Source organism: Martes martes (assembly GCF_963455335.1).
Source record: "Martes martes genome assembly, chromosome: 13".
In the NCBI taxonomy this organism is placed as follows: Eukaryota; Metazoa; Chordata; class Mammalia; order Carnivora; family Mustelidae; genus Martes; species Martes martes.
Genome location: NC_137901.1, coordinates 49,160,765 through 49,178,026, shown reverse-complemented (window position 1 = coordinate 49,178,026; position 17,262 = coordinate 49,160,765). Strand labels below are relative to the sequence as shown.

The 17,262-nt window shown below is 37.3% G+C and overlaps 1 long non-coding RNA gene across 1 annotated transcript in view; it reads left to right on the top strand.

The window, feature by feature from the left end:
* The window catches only part of LOC308354164, a 76,750-nt gene extending 70,576 nt beyond the window's left edge, over nt 1-6,174 (top strand). Inside the window, exons 2-3 of the long non-coding RNA XR_013967849.1 lie at nt 3,170-3,258; nt 5,875-6,174. This is a non-coding gene — a long non-coding RNA (uncharacterized lncRNA). The remainder of the gene's footprint in view (nt 1-3,169; nt 3,259-5,874) is intronic.
* Nucleotides 6,175-17,262: the final 11,088 nt, after the last annotated feature.

The following is a 17,262-nucleotide window of genomic DNA, read 5'->3' as shown; positions in this document are numbered from 1 at the left end:
GATGTACACAATAGGGAAATGAATGAGCATGGCTGTGTTCCAGTGAAACTTTGTTTACAAAAATAAGCAGTGTTGGGATTGACCTAAGGGCCATGGTTTGCCTGTTCCTGATTTTAGGGATAGAAAGTTAATGGATTTTTAAAAGCATATCAAAAATTACTTAGTGCAGGGCGCCTGGGTGGCTCAGTGGGTTAAGGCCTCTGCCTTCTGCTCAGGTCATGGTCCCGGGGTCCTGGGATGGAGCCCTACGTCGGGCTCTCTGCTCGGTGGGGAGCCTGCTTCCCCCTCTCTCTGTCTCTGCCTGCCTCTCTGCATACTTGTGATTTCTGTCAGATAAATAAATTTTTTAAAAAAATTTTTTTTAATTACTTAGTGGGTGTTAACTGGAGTTAATATGGTGATCATTTTGCAGTATATACAAATATTAAATCATTATGTTAAATACCTGAAACTAATATAATGTTATATATCATTTATACCTCAGTTTTAAAAAAAGATATTTTGTGAGTCAGCTTCCTGTCTTGAAACAAAATGACCATATATAAAAGTCATTAAAAGGAGACATGGCCTCTGTAATCATTAATATAGGTCAATGGATTTGGCATGTAGGTAGAGGGTAGAGAGCTAGGGGTTGCTTTCAGTGAGATCTCCCATTAATCAGCCATTAGTTTAAGACTTTGGTTGTGAAGAGTCTATATTCTTTGGCTCACTAATTTTTCTTCCCAGAGTATATCATAAGAAGTAATTAGCAAGTATGGTAAATATTTATGTATAGATGTTTAACATATATCATTTAAAAATTTATAGGAACCATTTAAGTGTTCAATATTAGAAGAATATTATGATATATCCACATGCAAAAATATGCACATTACCAGCTTCTTTCCATATTTTGGCTGCCCAGGGCAAGAAGACAAATAGAGGCTTACTTGTATAACATGTCTAAATATTTTAAAGTTTTAAATCAAGTAAGAAACTCATAGAGTATGTGTTATCCTCTGGCTTTGACAATGGCTTAGAAGGCCATATTTTAATTTAGAACTCTCAGGTTCTTTGGAATATGATGGCATGGGAAGAGCCAGCCCCTTACTCCTTCTAGCTCTGTTTCAGCCTCACCAAGAGGAGTCTTACACATGCTTTTGAGGGCACTCAATTCTCTCACACCCAAAATCCATCAACACCCTTGCACCACTTCGCCACTCCTGCGGCTGGCGTGTACAGTGCTGTGCTCTTGGCCCTCAGGGAATAAGACTGGAGAAGGTCTCAGTGGGGCCATTTGGTCATGGAATTCCAGGATTCTGAGTATCTAGAGAATGTTCTAGAAGGATGACACAGACTCTGTGTGGATACAGTCTCCTTTCCCTATGGAACCCCATTCTCATGGCAAGGGGTATAGTGAAATGAAGGCCTGCGCACGGCTGCTGGAAAACCCTGGGTCCTGGGCAACCTGGTATAAGGGCAGTGCCGCCCATTATAATGTTTAATAAAAGGTTTTAATAACATGAGAAATGTTTTCATTATGATTTTATGTGAAAGAGGTTTAATAGTGAATATTTGGACTAATCTCAATTATGTAGAGAAAATGTATACAAAAAGAACGAGAAGAGGAAAACAGAACTAGAAAGAAACATGCTGGAATGTTAAATGTAATTGTCTCTGAGTGCTGAGTTGGGAGTGATTTTTTTTTTAAGGTATTGAACTTTCTTTCTGCTTGCCATATTTCCTATGAAGAGCATGTATTGCTTGATAATCAAGAGAAAATGACTTATAAAACACTCCTAATATTTTGACCTAGACTCTGAATAAATGCAGGAGAGTATTATGGTAATTGGTTTTCTTTATCACATGTTTGAGGAAGCTGGAAAAGCTCATTTTTCTCTCTCCTTTGACCTTTAAAATAGCATTTATTGCCTTTCTTCAGTTTGGATCTCATCCTGACTTTTTACTAGCTGTGTAACATTAGGGAAGTCTTTCACCTTCCCTAAAACTCAAGTTCCTTTTTTGGAAAATGGAGATAGTGATAGTTATATCATAAGATGTTTGTGGGGAGTCATGCTACTAGCATATGAGGAAGACGTGGGGGTGCAGGAGGGCACTGGTGCTGCTTTGCTATCCCTACCATCCCCCATTCTATGATGTGTGAGCTAGGGATAGAGCAGAAATAGAAGCTCTCTCAGGACATTTGCAAATTAACAGGAAAGATAACACATAAAGCTTGTAATGATCAGCTAGAGAACAGTAGTCAAAAAAATCTAGTAAGTACAAAGAGTGAAATAAAGGTGGTTGTGACTGGTGGTGGCAGAGCCCATTGGCAGTTCACTTTTTCTGTGTCTGGTGAGAATTTCACCAAAAAAAAAAAAAAAATATATATATATATATATATATATATATATATATACACACACACACACATCTGTGTTAAGGTAACTTAAACCAGATTTAAACCCAGAATTCCCTAGAGACTATGGCTGGCGTTTCCATGATCTTAGATACCTTTGTTAACTGGGTAGAAAGGCACACAAAATAGAGACATCTCTTCAAAATTCATTTGGAGCCTGGATGGAGGACGTAGTTATTAATTTTATGGTAGAGAGAGTTCCTACCTATAGTCTGTTTATTGCAGTAAACCAGGGAAACACATTTATGACGAGCAAAAAACAAATCTACCTCTTTTAGGACTTCTGTTATTGAAGGCAACACCAAAACTAGGGCATGAACAATTTCTTTTTGTTCCAGTCTTTAAGTGATGGAAGAGAGGTCTGGCTCAAATGATAGAAGATCAGAAAAGGTGCAGTATTATGTTTAGAACACTGTTAAGGTTACAGCTGAAATTTTTCTCCCAGATCTTTTTGTCTCTGACAAATAGCAGTGACTCATTTTGATGGTGGCTGAAGAGATGAAGCCAGGGGGCACCTGGGTGGCTCAGTGGTTTAAGCCTCTGCCTTCAGCTCGGGTCATGATCTCAGGGTCCTGGGATCGAGCCCCGTGTCTGGCTCTCTGCTCAGCAGGGAGCCTGCTTCCCCCTCTCTCTGCCTGCTTCTCTGCCTACTTGTGATCTCCCTGTGAAATAAATAAATAAAATCTTAAAAAAAAAAAAAAAAAGGAGATGAAGCCAGTATTAATGGATGGAACACCAGGCACTGAGATTCTGTTCCTGCTTTATCCACAGGCTTTTGGGCTCTTGGAACTTTCGGAGCTTGCTTTATCCCATGTTTATGGGCAGTCACAACCACCTCTTGTTATTGGGCTCTTGTGAAAGTAAGTAATGTTTCCAGAACTTGTTTTAAGTTGTTGAAAAGAGGACACCCATGGAAATACAGTTATACTGTCATTATTATTACCATCACTTATTATGAATGACTTTTTAAAAATTAATCTTATGACTGTTTCTTAGCAACTAGATTTAAGTTTGTTGAAATAGGCACCTTCTTTCCTAATACATTTTTAAATTTTCCCATTCTAAGTTATATAACATTTAAAAAATAATTGCAAATTCATTATATAATAATTTTGTAATAGTAAAACAAGCATCAGTTTATGGAGTGTACTTTGTGGGACTAAGGGCTATGATCCCATATTCCTACTCCATTGAAAAGCCCTGCACAGACCTGGAGGCAGTTGAGGCCTGACTTTTTATATCTGAGCATCTTTGTTTAAGGCTCTAGCTCTGCTGATCTATTTCCTCATATTAAATCATGTCTCCCAAGATTAGTGTAAGAGTTAAATGAGATGATACTCGCGAAAATAACCATTTCAGAACTTAGTATGTAGTAAGTACTCAACAAATGTCTAGAGAATCTAAATCTGTTTGATTAGGCCATAGTAAAAGAAGAAAGTTAAGGGTAAAACAACAAATAATATTGGACTAGTCCTTAAACTCAGATAAAAACTCCATGGTCCATAGGGGGATTTGTGGTTTTTTTGCTTTTGTTTTCTCCCAAAATCTAGACAGCTAATGACCTTAGAAACTCTCCCTATCCTTCCTACATTCTTTTAATTGTGTGCCTCTTAAAAGCTGGTCCAGATTTTTCCAACGAACTATTGTGACCTTGACTATAGGACACACGTGTATCGGTAAAAGCCAGTTATAATCAGTCTCCATCTTCCAACACCTAAAATTTAGAAAACTCAAAATAATGTAAATCTAATGCACATGAAACTCAGATACTTTTTTTGAGCGTATTCTGTTCTCTACCTTCACGAAGAAGGAATAAATGGTAAGTTAACATGCCAATACCAGAGATTTACATAAGTCATACCAAAAACAATATGTGGGATGTGTCAGACTCAGAATATAGTGATGATGCTTTCAGCCTTGTAGGAGGAACCAGGGTTCTCCATCTCATATGTAAAACATGCTTTCCAGATGCCTGTGACAGCACATTGACAGATGAATGAATAGTCATGGCTGTTGTCTTATAGTTCGAGCATTTCTGCTTTCAGGAGTTATGTATGTTTGTTGCCAAATATGTATTTGTCAGTTGTTATTGTGTACAATTTAATTAGACATTAAATAACCAATAAAATATAAATTAAAAAAATAGTTATTAATTACGTGAAAATTAGGTTAAACAATTTGAACAGACATGACAGAGGTGAGTTGCCAAAAACAATTCCTGTTGAGACAGGTGTGGCAGAAGTACTATGAAAGATATTTGTGGGGAGAATCATAAAAACCTAAAAGTATTCTGGACTTACATTGTTTCTTAAGTGTATTTAAATCATTTCACTCTAAACAGATGGAAACTAGAGGGGTGCCTGGGTGGCTCAGTCAATAAGCGTCTGCCTTCGGCTCAGGTCAAGATCCCAGGGACCTGGGATTGAGACCCCCGTGGGGCTCTCTGCCCAGTGGGAGGCCTGCTTCTCCCTCTCCCACTCCTCTTGTTTATGTTCCTTCTCTTGTTGTGTCTCTCTTTCTGTCAAATAAATAAATACATAAAATCTTAAAAAAAAAAAACAGATGGAAACTGGAAATTATAGATTATGCATTAAGGATGTGGTTCATCAAAGGAACCTACTAACAGTTGACTCATACCCAAAGTAAAAGCCCTTTCCTTTTATTCAAAGATTGGCAGATGAATTCACATTTATGTTTTGAGTTAAATGTATAAATGGATCTTTGCGTATGTGTGAGAAAGTTATTGTATTATAAACTCTACCGTCTACATTTCAGTATGTTGATGAATGATGTTAGGAAGTTATGCCTTAAGGCCAGATAATCTTGTATTGTATTTTCAGAATTAACATAGAAAAATTGAGTTGTTAGATAGTTTTAGAGTTAGAATTATTTACTGGGTAGGATTTCCAGTTCTAGTTACAGACCAAAGTTAGTATTTTCTCCCTTCTTTTCTTGAAAATGGCAACTCGGACGGAAAAAAATCCCAACTTGGGCAAACCTAGAGGACACCTGAAACCCTAAAATGCATGAGAAAGCACTGCCAAATACAATGAAGGTAAAATAGGGTATAGGTAGATGCTTAGAAAGACCCTACAGCTGCAGACCTGAAACAAGGCTGGCAGAACAGTTAATTACATAGGGCACTATTGTTGCCAAAACCAGTAATTCTTTGGAACAATGAGAATGGCTATGCAAGCTGATGCAAAACTTCTTTGGCGCTGGTTTGACTAAAGAAATAAAAGTAGTCAAGGCCAAATAAGGAATGCCCAAGGAAATAACATTTGTTCAAAGTAGTCTGTGAGTGAGGCAAAATAAAGGAAAAGGATATTATTTTGAACAGGCCTTAGCTACTGCTCTCTTCTGGTTGAGAAGTTAAAGCTAAAATAATTCACACACACAATGTGTCAAAGAGTAAATTCCTGCTAGCTCAAAATATGGTTCTCATTTTTTTCCCACATAAATTTGCTATGAACTAGAGTCCCAGAAGAACTCACCTCATTCGGGAATGGATAACAATCAAAAAGGAAACTGCATAGAATATGTACATTCTCATGACCTGAAAAAAAGAAAAAATGATGGATGGAGAACACTGACAATAAAAAAAAATGTTGCGGGGTGCTTGGGTGGCTCAGTGGGTTAAAGCCTCTGCCTTCGGCTCAAGTCATGATCCCAGGGTCCCGGGATGGAGTCCTGCAGCGGCCTTTCTGCTCAGCAGGGAGCCTGTTTCCCCCTCTCTCTCTGCCTACCTCTCTGCCTACCTGTGATCTCTGTCTGTCAAATAAATAAATAAATAAAATCTTAAAAAAAAAAAGTTGCCTCAGATGAACATATGGAAATTGTTACCAAACAACCCATACTTTAAATATTTATATGTATTTATTTAATATTGTAATCACTGCTAAAAAAACTAGTGTTTCAGCAAAGATACAAGAGCTCAGGGACTTCATAGCAAGTCAGCAGAAGGATGAATATGGTAAACCTCATGCAAAGAAGCAGAGGAGAAAAATACAACTATTTTAACAACAAAAGCCTTGGCAGTAGCACAAAAAAAGAAAGACATTCTTTTTTTCCCCATGTTCCTTTTCTTTTTTTTTTTTAAATAGATGCACATTTTAAAAATTTAAATTCAATTAATTAACATATAATGTATTATTAGTTTCAGAGGTAGAGGTCAGTGACTCATCTGTCTAATACTCACTGCTTATTATATCACATGCCCTCCTTAATGTCCACCACCCAGTTACCCCATCCCCCCCACCCCCTTCCCCTCAGTTTGTTTCCTATGATTAAAAGTCTCTTATGGTTTGTCTCCATCTCTGATTTCATCTTATTTTTCCTTCCCTTCCTCTATGATCCTCTGTTTTGTTTCTTAAATTCCACATATGAGTAAAAACATAGGATATTTGTCGTTCTCTGACTGACTTATTTCACTTAGCATAATACCCTCTAGTTCCATCCACATCATTGCAAATGACAAGATTTCATTCTGTTTGATTTATATATATATATATATACAATGGAATATATGTACATCTTTTTTTTTATTTTAATAAACATATAATGTATTTTTATCCCCAGGGATACAGGTCTGTGAATCGCCAGGTTTACACATTTCACAGCACTCATCATAGCACATACCCTCCCCAATGTCCATTTCCCCACCACCCTTTCCCGTCCCCCCTCCCCCCAGCAACCCTTGGTCTGTTTTTTGAGATTCTTTTATGGTTTGTCTCCCTCCCAATCCCATCTTTTCATTTTTTCTTTTCCTACCTCCCCCCAAACCCCCCACATTGCATCTCCACTTCCTCATATCAAAGAGATCATATGATAGTTGTCTTTCTCCAATTGGCTTATCAAACTCAATACCCAAAGAATCCAGTCAAGAAATGGGCAGAGGACATGAACAGACATTTCTGCAAAGAAGACATCCAGATGGCCAACAGACACATGAAAAAATGCTCCACATCACTCGGCATCAGGGAAATACAAATCTTCTTTTTCCATTCATCTGTCAACGGACATCTGGATTCTTTCCATATTTTGGCTATTGTGGACATTGCTGCTATAAACATTGGGGTGCATATACTCATTCTAATCATTATGTTTCTATCCTTTGGATAAATACCTAATAGTACAACTACTGGGTCAAAGGGTAGCTCTATTTTTAACCTTTTGAGGGATCTCCATGCTATCTTCCAGAGTGGCTGCACTAGTTTACATTTCCACTAGCAGTGTTAGAGGATTCTCCTTTCTCCACATCTGTTGTTCCTGAGTTGTTAATTTTAGCCATGATAGACAGATATTTTTAAACATGTAAGAATGCAGGAATATAGCTCCTAAGAGCCTTTTGTGACTATTGAACAAACTGTCACAGGGATCAACTGGAGGAGCACATTGAATCCATTAAATTGTGGAAATAAGTCTTCAAAATATTTGGGAAAATAGTAAATTTTAAAAACTGACAATGATACTTAAAAAATTCAAGGGAAACGGGGAAAGAATGCTGTGTATGACTAAAAACACTAAAGTCCTCATCTTTTATAGCCAGTGGTCAAAAGATGTAATTTAGGGACGCCTGGGTGGCTCAGTCAGTTAAGTTTCTGCCTTCAGCTCAAATCATGATCCCAGGATCCTGGGATTGAGCCCTGTGTTAGGCCCCTGCTGAGCAGGGACCCTGTTTCTCTTCCCTCTGCATCTCCCCCTCACTTGTGCTCTCTTTGTCTCTCTCTCAAATAAGCAAATAAATTAAAAAAAAAAAGATTTAATTTAAAGCTGGTAAAGCTGATAAATCAATAATAGATAAGTATAATTAAACCTATGAAGGTAAAAACTCAGAAAAATATTAAAATAAAATCAGGTAGAAGGGTAAATGGTGGGAAGAAAGAAGTAGATGTATACTTGACTTGTCATTATTCAGTTTGGAGTCAGTAGATAATATATAAAGAAAATAGAAGATTAAATGTAATCTATAAAGTTATAAATTAACAAACATGAAAAACACTTTAAAATTACCAAAAGAAAAATACATACATATGCACAGAAAGCAAATATAGCTCACATTTAAAAGATTATTTTTAAAAGGAAGAAGCAATAAAAACAAAACATAATGTAAAATATAATTTAAGGTAAAGATTAAACATATCTATCATGTAATTAATTCATTCAGAAACCATTTAAGCTCTTACTATGTGTCAGGCATTTCTCTAAGTATTGATCCATTTAATCCTCATGATAGCTATCCATTCAAGGAACTATGGTTATCCACATTTTGTGTATGAGAAAATAGAGCACAGCAAGGAATAGTGACTACTTCCCATCTCACAAATTGTAAGTAAAGTAAATAGGATTAGCATCCAGGTAGTTAAGAACCCGGGTTCTTAACCACTGTACAGTGGAGCCCTAGATACAGTTAAGGCAGCATACAGAAAAACATTTATTGTCTAAAATGTTTATATTACTAAACAATACAGAATAAAAATAAGAGGACTGCACAGTCAGCCAAAGTTAGAACAACAAAATAAATCCAAGAAAAGCATAACAAAGCATAATAAAAGTAGAAACAAATAAATTGATTAAAACACAAAAAATTGCAATACCAATAAAGTAAAGCAGGAACTTGATTTTAGGGGTAAAAATGATAAAACTCTAGATAATAGAGTACAAAAAGAGGAAGGAAGCATAAATCAAAAAATAAATATTAATGAGGAAACAACCATACACAAAAAAGACCTGGTTAAAAGGAATCCTAGGAGGGATACCTGGATGGCTCAGTCGGTTAATTTTCTTGTCTTCAGCTCAGATCATGATCCCGGGGTCCTGGAATCAAGCCCCATATCAGACTCTCTGTTCAGTGGGGAGTCTGCTTCTCCCTCTCCCTCTGCCTGTGTTCTTTTCTCTCTCTCTCAATGAATAAAATCTTTTTTTTTTTTTTTAATTTAACAGAGACAGAGATCACAAGTAGGCAGAGAGGCAGGCAGAGAGAGGAAGGAAAGCAGGCTCCCTGCTGAGCAGAGAGCCCGATGTGGGGCTCGATCCCAGGACCCTGAGACCACGACCCGAGCTGAAGGCAGAGGCTTAACCCACTGAGCCACCCAGGCGCCCCTCAATGAATAAAATCTTAAAAAAAAAAAAAAAAAGAAGAATCCGAAAAGACAATATTGATAAACTATACACAGAAATTTTAGACTATAATGGAATAGTTAACTCTATAGGCAAATATAATTATCAAAACTGACCTCAAAAGACCAAAAGAATCTAAACTCTCCAATCAACAATAAAAAGAGAAAATTGTTAGAGAGCTGCTCTCCAAAAGAGCACCAATCCCAGATATTTTCATGGGCCAATTCTACTAACCTCCTAAGAAAGAAAAGTTTCAGTTCTATTAAACTTATTTGAAAGAAGGAAAGCTTTAAAATTCTTTTTATGATGCTATCGTGACAATGATATCAAAACCCAGCAAAGACAGCATAAAAGAGACAACTACAAGTAATTCAAAAGCGTTCTAAAATAATGATATACTATTACCAAGTGAGGCTAAGAATTCTAGAATTGCTCAAATAATTTTCTGCATTAATGAAAAAGCATATGATTATCTTCAAGGTATTGAAAAGGTGCTTTGTAAATTCAACATCTGCCCTTGGTTAAAAACTCTTAAAAAAATAACAAGAGATGGGTACCTCCTTTGCATAACACATTATTCCTTTTTACATGGTACACTGTGTGCTAACCCCAAATGAGAATCATGCTAAATGGGGAAATACTAAGAAGCATTCAAAATAAGGATGCTCACTATTACCAACTTGATTTATCATCATTGTGGGCCACTGGAAAATGCAGTTAGAAAAGAGAAAGGGATTAAAAATTTTTTAATTTAAAAAGAGGAGGTGACTTAATCATTTTGCAGATGATGTGATTACCTTAAAACTCATGAGAATCAACTGAAAAGCTACTATAAACAATAAAAGAATTTGGAAAGTAGCTGGGTATTTGATTAGATGTGAATATAAGTAGTGTTTGTACATACAAACAACTTACTAGGTGATATACTAGAAGAAAAGATGCCATTTAGATTAGCAAAAAAAAAAAAAAAAGGCATCTTTTTTTAAAGACCTTGATATTAAAATTGGAGAGAATTATGATCCAGATCAGTTTTCTCAACTGAGGCTGATTTTGACACCTGGGGAACATCTGGCAATATCTAGAGACATTTAAGATTGTCCAGTGTCAATAATGGTGAGGTTGGGAAGGCCTGATTTAGGTGAAGAAAACTTTAAAATGCTACTTAGGACCACAGAGGAAGACTAATCCTTCTTGGATAAGACGCTCCAAAATGATAAGATATATAAATTTTTCCTAAATTAATATACAAATGTAGTGAGATCACAATAAAAATAACAAAATGATTTTTTGAACCAGATAAACTGATTCTAAGGTTCAGATATAAAATTAAACAATAAATTCAAGAAGAATCTAAATAAGAACAGTAGGGGTATAGAGAATGATTTGTCAGCTATTAACAAAAATAACATTGAAGGCATTATAAGAGACCTAAATACCTACTGGCACTTAGGGCATGATAAAGGAGACCTTTCAAATCAGAGGAAGAAAGGTGCATTATTCCGCAAATGGGCTTAAGTTAATCAGATGCCATTGGAAAACAAAGTTACCCATGTTCCATATCTTATAACAAAATAAATTATAAATGAATTAGATAATAAAGTATAAAAAGTACAGTAGTAAACATGGGATTTTTGTGAAGAGAAAAGTGTGAGATACAGAGTATTTGTAGTATGCTACCTTTCCTGTCACTACATACATTTATATATGTGTGTGTATATTTATATTCAATTCTATTCCATCTTCCCTCAGAAGAACAAACAGGAAACAGGAAACTGCTAATAGTTGTTGTCCCCAGGGAGAACTAGTAAATGAAAGAAGTTGCTTTTCATTATATATACAGGCATAATTTGTTTCATGGTGCTTCACTCTATTGCTCTTCACAGATACTGCTTTTTTTTTTTTTTTTTAAACAAATTGAAGGTTTCTGGCAACAATGCTTTGAGCCTTTGAGCAAGTCTGCCATTTTTCCAACAACATTTGCTCACTTCATGTCTCTGTCATATTTTGGTACCTCTCGAATATTTAAAATTTTTTCATTATTATTGTACTTGTTGTGGTATGATTAGGGTAATGAATGATCTTTGATGTTACTATTGCAATTATTTTGAGGCACAATGAACTGTACCTATGTAAAACAATGAACTTAATTGATCAATGTTGTGTGTGATCTGACAGCTCCACTGACCTGCTGTTTCCCCCATCTCTCTCCCTCTCCTTGGGCCTCACTATCCCCTGAGACACAATGACATTGAAATTAGGCCAATGAATAGTTACTCTACAGTGGTCTCTAAGTGTTCAAGTGAAAGGAAGAGCCATGTGTCTCTCATTTTAAATCAAAAGCTGGAAATGAATAATGAGGAAGGCTTGTTGAAAGCCAAAATAAGCTAAAACCTAGGCCTCTTGTGCCAAAGCCAAGTCGTGAATACAAAGGAAAAGTTCTTTTTTGTTCTTTTTTTTTTTTTTTAAGAGAGAGAGAGAGAGACCTGATGTGGGAGGAACAGGGCGGAGGGGAGGGTAGAGAGAGAATCTTAAGCAGACTCCTTGCCAAGAATGGAGCCTGACGAGGGGCTTGATCTCAAGACTCTGAGATCATGACCTGAGCCGAAATCAAGAGTCTGACACTTAACTGACTGAGCCACCTAGGCACCCTGTAAAGGAAATATTTTTGAAGGAAATGAAAAGTGTTACTCCAGTGAATGCACAGTGATAAGAAAGTGAAATACCTTTATTGCTGAGATGGAGAAAGTCTGAGTGGTCTGGTTAGAAGACCAAACAAGCCGCAACATTCCCTTAAGACAAAGCATAATCCAGAGCCAGGCCCTGACTCTCTTCAGTTCTGGGAAGGCTGAGAGAGGTGAGGCAGCTGCAGGAGAAAAGTCTGAAGCTGGCAGAGTGTGGATCATGAGGTTTAAGGAAAGAAGCGACCTCCGTGACGTCAACGTACAAGGTAAAGCCGCAAGGTGATGATGGAGAGGCCACAGCAAGTGACCCAGAAGCTCTAGCTAAGATCATTATTGAAGGCAGGTACACTGAACAGATTTTTCAATGTTGGTGAAACAGCCTTTTATTGGAAGAAGATGTCATCTTGCCCTTTCACGATTATAGAGGAGAAGTCAATGCCTGACTTCAAAGCTTCAAAGGACAGGCTGGCTCTCTTGTTAGGGGCTACTGCAGCTGGGGACTTTAAGTTGAAGCCAGTGCTCCTTTGCCATTCTGACAATCCTAGGGCCCTGAAGAACTATGCTTAATCTCCTCTGCCTGTGTTCTAGAAATGAACAACAAAGCCTGGAGGACAGCACATCTGCTTATAACATGGTTTACTGGGTATTTTAAGGCCACCGTTGAGACCTACTGATGAGAGGAAAAGATTCCTTTCAAAATATTACTGCTCACTGGGCACCTGGGTGGCTCAGTGGGTTAAAGCCTCTGCCTTCGGCTTAGGTCATGATCCCAGGGTCTTGGGATCGAGCCCCTCATTGGGCTCTCTGCTCGGCAGGGAGCCTGCTTCCTCCTCTCTCTGCCTGCCTCTCTGCCTACTTGTGATCTCTGTCAAATAGATAAATAAAATCTTAAGAAAAAAAATTACTGCTCACTGACAATGCACCTGGTCACCCAAGAGCTCTGATGAAGATGTTCGAGATGAATGTTGTTTTCCTGCCTGCAAATACAACATCCATTCTGCAGCCCATGGATCAAGGAGTAATTTTGACTTCAATCTTATTATTGGAGGAATACATTTCCTAAGGCTATAGCTGCCCTAGATCGTGATTCCTCTGATGGATCTGGGCAAAGTCAGTGGAAAACATTCTGGAAAGGATTCACCATTCAAGATGTCCTTAAGAATATTCATGATTCATGGGAAGAAGTCAAAATGTCAACGTTACCAGGAGTTAGGAAGAAATTCATTCCAACCCTCATGGATAACTTTGAGGGGTTCCAGACTTCAGGGGAGGAAGTCACAGCAGGGGTGATGGAAACAGCAAGAGAACTAGCTTTAGAAGTGGAGCCTGAAGATGAAGCTTGCTGCAAGCTCATGATCAAACTTTAATGGATGAGGAGTTGTTTCTTATGGATGAGCACAGAAAGTGGTTTCTTGAGAAGAAATCTACTCCTGGTGAAGATGCTGTGGAGATTGTTGAAATGATAACAAAGGATTTAGAATATTATATGAACTTAGTTGGAAAAACAGTGGCAGAGTTTGAGAGGATTGACTCCAATTTTGAAAGAAGTTCTACTGTGGGTAAAATACTATCAAACAGTATCACATGCCACAGAGCAATTACTCACAAAGGGAAGAGTCATTCAGTGCAGCAAACTTCATTGTTGTCTTGTATTAAGAAATTGCCACAGCCACCCAGCCTTCAACAACCAACACCCTGATCAGTCAGCATCCATCAACATCAAGACAAGACCCTCCACCAGCAAAAAGATTATGATTTGCTAAAAGCTCAGATGATGTTTAGCATTTTTTTAGTAATAAAGTATTTTTAAATTAAGGTGGTACATTGTTTTTTAGACACTATGCTGTTGCACACTTCATAGATGACAGTGTAGTATAAACATAATTTTTGTATGTAATGGGAGACCAAAAAATTCACTTGACTTGCTTATTGTGATATTTGTTTTATTGTGGTGGTCTGGAACCAAACCTATAATATTTCCGAGTATGCCTATATATTGCTGTGGGTGCACACTGTCTACTAAAATATTAATTTTTTTAATTGTAAGAGAAATGTATATATAATCCACATCCTTGGGAAAAAAAGAGTTCCTGAATTTTCCAGAGATTAATTTAATGTACAGAACTTTTTAGTTGTAAGGGACCTCTAGAGTTTGTTCTCTGAAATGCTTAGATTTTAAAAAGCAACAATTTTATAGAAAGTTTTCAAAAGGTTACTATAGTTTATTGATTGCTTAGTAAGTATAACTTTATCCTGATTATTTCAGTTATATTCAATGTCTTAATTTTGGGCCAAGCTACAGACTAGAACTATGTACTCCTAAACTAAATGGCTCCAGATTGCTGAATATTTTAAGTTCTCTTGTCTCCTCTTTGAAGTTATTTTTCTGTCTTCACTGTGAAGTGTCAAATTTAAATTTTCACTTCCTTTTTTATTGTCATCGTCCTTATGCCTGGCATCTCGCTACTTTCAATCTGTCAAAGCTAGGAATCACATATCCAGCCTCCTTCAAACTGTGTCAAAAGAAAGGAAATAAGTTGGGTAAGTGCCTGATGGCTCCCCTTGAGTGAAGTGCAAATACATTTAGAATGTGAACTTTGTGCAGTCTGTTGGGTCTGTTTGTATACTTATCTGCTTACTTTTAGACAGTGGACTGTGTTTATAGTAGTTGAGAATTCTGGGTCAGTGACCCCCTAGAAAGAGAAGTTGTTACTGTACTTGAATTGTTAGAAAATTTGGGCATACATACTTATGCTTCTTACCAATACATTTTTTAAAGATTGTATTTATTTATTAGAGCGTGCACACAAGCAGGGGGTGGGGAGGGGCATAGGGAGGAGAAGCAGACCCCCCACTGAGTAGGGACCTGGACAAGGGGCTCTATCCCAGGACCCTGAGATCACGACCTGAACCAAAGGCACAGGTGCCCCTTATCAATACTTTTTTAATGAAGTGACTGAACACTAGCACATAAATAACAAATTCATTTTTACTGAACCTAACTGAAAAGCCCTGTAATATCCTATCATTTTGGTTTATAGTAAAACCTGCCTAAGAGTTTAGTTTGTGGGAGGTTGAATGCAGATATACCTCTTTCTTCAGTATCATGTGGCTCCTAGGGGAAAGTTCTATCTTGATTAAATATGAAAGGAATTGGGGCGCCTGGGTGGCTCAGTGGGTTAAGCCTCTGCCTTCAGCTTAGGTCATGATCTCAGGGTCCTGGGATCGAGCCCCTCATCAGGCTTTCTGCACAACAGGGAGCCTGTTTCCCCCTCTCTCTGTCTGCCTCTCTGCCTACTTGTGATCCCTGTCTGTTGAATAAATAAAGAAAAATCTTTAAAAAAAAATGAAAGGAATTATTCATATGATAAAATAACAGGTAACTGGAAATGTTATACAACTGACAAATTGTGTCTCTCTAAAAATCAATCAGAAAATAGTTTCTCATTTTAACCCTTATAATCGAAAATGTGTGTAAGGGGAATTACTCTACTTTTCTGCTCTAGGAAACCATTTCTGGCATAAGTTAATCTAGGGCTGAGGTGGTGACATGTGCTGTCAGGGACCGGGGCCCTTTCTGTTGTTTGTTCCTCTGTGGATAGCTTTCATTCCTAACGATGCTTTATGGTCCAAGAGAGCTGGCTGACTGAGCTCCAACAACCTTGTCCACAATCCTAATTTTATATTCTTTTTATAAAAGTGAAACAGACTCTTAACTGTGAGAACAAACTGATGGTTACCAGATGGGAGGTGTTGGGGGCAGAATTAGTAAAATAGGGATGGGGATTAAAGTACACTTATCCCAATGAGCACCAAGTAATGTATAGAATTGTTGAATCACTATATTGTACACCTGAAACCAATAGGATACTATATATGAACTACACTGGCATTAAAATAAAAAATGTAAAAAAATTAAAATTAAATTTAAAACTTTGAATATTTTTTTAAAACCATGAATGTGCTGGGTAATCATGTAGTTTAGTGAATTAGCCAAATTCCTTTTCATTAAAATGTCATATTAATTTTGTTTTCAGTTCTAACACTCTAGTTAATCATGAATACAAATCATCTTTTAATCTGATATCATAGATGCCCTAAAAACAATAATAGGAGGATAAGATGGCTACTACTTTCTAAAAAAGATTTGTGTTCTCTTTGATCCGGACCTCAAATATATGAAACTGGTCATTAAACAAGTTCTTCGAGTTGAGAAACGTTGCTAGCAGTAAAATCGAGGTATTAACCAGCCTGTTGTTTCTTCCTCTTTCTCTAAATGTGTTGTCATTTCCCATTTGGCACATGTAGCCTTTTGGCAGATGTCTGCTCTTCTTTTTTTCTTTTTTTCACCTTGCTGTCTCATACTTAAAGACTAGTCTAGCCACAGAATCCATTGAGCCATTCGGCTATGGAGTAAATCACGAAACTTTGCATTTTGGGGACAATTGTTAAAAATTAGAATTTGTGGTGGGTACCTTAGGATTTACTTGATAAGGAAGTAGAAATAAAAGGACACCTTATTAAAAACAAATTGAAAAACATTATTTTTCTACGGTTTCAATCTATTCTTGAATTTCCTCCTGGAGGGCCCAGGTGTTAGTGACAAAGGGTAAGCAAAAAGCCTTCAGGCACATGATTCTACAAATTCAAACCCACAGAAACAAGGGCAACATTCTTTTACTACCCCCATCCAAATTAATGGCATGATTAGTGCTCCAACTAGAAGTGCTGCAACTAGAAACTTCCCCCTTACCTAAGGCTTTTCCTCCCCTCTTCTCATCCCACGTCCAGTGGGTCACTAAACCCTGCCAGTTCAGGAACCTGCCCATGTTGAATAAATGATATCCATCTCAACTGCCCTTGTTCCTCATTGTCTCTTGCCAGACCATTTTATTTTTTATTTTTTTACGATTTTATTTATTTATTTGACAGAGATCACAAGTAGGCAGAGAGACCCACAGAGTGAGAGGAAGGGAAGCAGGCTCCCTGCTGAGCAGAGAGCCTAATGCCAGTTCCCAGGATCCTGAGATCATGACCTGAGCTGAAGGCAGAGGCTTTAACCCA